The sequence below is a fragment of the Hetaerina americana genome, unplaced genomic scaffold (genome assembly GCF_022747635.1).
Source record: "Hetaerina americana unplaced genomic scaffold, ioHetAmer1.1.p SCAF_52, whole genome shotgun sequence".
Classification (NCBI taxonomy): domain Eukaryota; kingdom Metazoa; phylum Arthropoda; class Insecta; order Odonata; family Calopterygidae; genus Hetaerina; species Hetaerina americana.
The window spans coordinates 257,996-260,419 of NW_027287117.1; the positions used below are offsets into that span (position 1 = coordinate 257,996).

At 37.2% G+C, this 2,424-nt stretch overlaps 1 non-coding gene across 1 annotated transcript; it reads left to right on the forward strand.

Annotated features, from left to right (window-relative positions):
• The first annotated feature begins 298 nt into the window (after nt 1-298).
• On the forward strand, nt 299-371 carry TRNAK-CUU (transfer RNA lysine (anticodon CUU)). The gene has a single exon. It is a non-coding gene; the product is annotated as a tRNA-Lys (tRNA).
• Nucleotides 372-2,424: the final 2,053 nt, after the last annotated feature.

Genomic DNA, 2,424 nt, shown 5'->3' on the forward strand with positions numbered 1-2,424 from the left:
GATCAAAAAGGTAAAAATGTCTGCTTAGAAATTTTCATCTTCGAAGCGTGTTTTACTCAACTCCCAATGTATTTTTATAAGACACCGATGAAATGGCGAAGTAATGCACGTGAGAATATTCTACTTCTACTTCTGCTTAATACCCCGCAAGCCGCCGCAAGGGCGTGTGGCGGGGGAAAAACCAGGGCTCGTCCGAGATATGAACCCGGGACCTCTCAGAATATTGCTACTGCTTAGTCACTGGTCTTCGTCCAAATCCATCAGAAATCTGTTTCTCCGTGAGAGCTTAAATATTCAAGCCCGGCTAGCTCAGTCGGTAGAGCATGAGACTCTTAATCTCAGGGTCGTGGATTCGAGCCCCACGTTGGGCGTTTTTTTTAGAGCCGTTAAGGATATTCATGAAAGCAGAACTGAAGCTGTGTTCAGACTCGTCAGGTATTAGGGAGTATGCTTTTAGTATTATATGTTTGGCGCCTAATGATAAAGCAGCTTCAGTTTGGACACCCTAACCGTTAGCATTGCCATACATGTATGCAATTAAGGATTACGAGTAAACAGATGATATCCGAAATGTAATATAAATATTTTGATATTTGAGATAGCTTCTGCAAATATTTGAGTATGGTTGCAAAACCGCATATTGTTTTTGTGTAATTCTGAGTTCACTCTACAATTCATTCAGCAGTATTTTGTTAAAGTTTTCCATTTCTTTCCCATAATTTAGTAACTTGGGCGATTTTTGTTACTGGTTTCGTATTAATTTTCTCTTATCGGGCTATATTCAACTCTATAGGCTATCCGCTTTTTATATTTTGCTTCACTTATTAGGTCAGGTAGTATTACATTTCACTAATTTCAAACTTTATATATGATATTTTACTCCAGGGTTATTTTTCGGTCATTAATCCTTGTCAGTAATTTTTTTTAAAATTTGTTTTATGTCATGTGCAGTTCATTTATATGCATGCGTACTTTATGTGCTGAATGTTTTATATTTTTAAGTTACGCTTAGTATCACTGCAATACTTGTTCCACAATTACTCTTTGTCAGCATTTTTTCATTTTTGTTGGTTTTATCACTTGGTGGTCCCACGTAGTGAAACGGTGACTCCTTTTGCAAAGGTTAGGTGAACTATCTATGATTACATAGTTGGGTTCATACAGACAGCTATATTTTTACTAAGAAAATTACTAAATGCTTACTCTCTCCAAGCAATATTTTGCTTGAAAATTACTCACCGTAATATTTATATAACAAAATAAGATTTAACAAGCACACAAACGAGGCATGGATACAACCACGATGTTCTTAGCCATGAAATTAAGCACCAAACAAAGAAATATGTTCTTACCTCTATATTTCAAATACCTGTATCCAATAGCTTGATAAAATAAAGTTATTACGAGAATTGAACTAAATGTATGCGGAAGACATCAAATTTCTCTTTTCCAAGGTAAACTGTGCCTTTTCCCACCTCGTGTTAATAAAACCTTCGTTTTTTCATCGAGTAAAATAGTACTTTCTCGAGAAAATAACCAATATCATTGTGGTCAACATATATAATCCACTCCCACCATTATTTTTCTTCTGATTGTCTCGCTTCTGGCACTTGAAATTCTAGGGTTGCAATATGGAGGATTTAAGCTCTAAATGTGCACTAAATCCGGGGCCCAAATAAGGTGCCTAAATTTGCACCCTCTTCCCGCCTAAAGAGTTTGGACGCCCTTCAAGATGGCGTCAACTCTAAGTTGAGCGTTTAGGCGCCTAAATGACGAGTCTGGACGTAGCTATAACCTCCTGTAATAGTAAGGTAAAAAGCTCCATTAAACACCTTAGGTCTTAACAGCCTGTATTTTCGCTTACTACTTAAGACCTCTCAGTTCCGGAGTTCCATCAATTTTAGAAAGAGAAGTCGTTAGTTTGAATTCCCATCATGACAGTAAGAGAGTTATAATCGTCAATCTTCCCTCAAAAGAATGGAAGAACTGTAGTTTTATTGCAGGAGGTAAGGACAAGGAGTCATGAGAGTCACTTCTTCGTATTTTTACATCCCACTCGTTAAATCGGTTAGTACTAGCACCTACCACAGGAGATAATGTACTTAACCTATTTGCAACAAATTTAACGGAAGACGCTCTAAATATAGTAACACTTTAAGGACTTAGTGACCATGGGACAGTGAAATTTATGTTAAATATAATTGCTGAGAAAAATCATAAACCAAAAAGAAATATATATTTGTTTGACTGTCCCGATTACGATGGATTAAGGTGCGAATCGCAGCGGTCTTGCAAATAATTTAAGCAAAGAAGTAGCAACCGAGATGGTCAGAGTTTGTGGAGCGATATTTTTGAAGTCACGCGGTCGGCAATAGAAAATTACCTGCCCAGCAAATTGAAAAGTGAGAGAACGGAACCTAGATG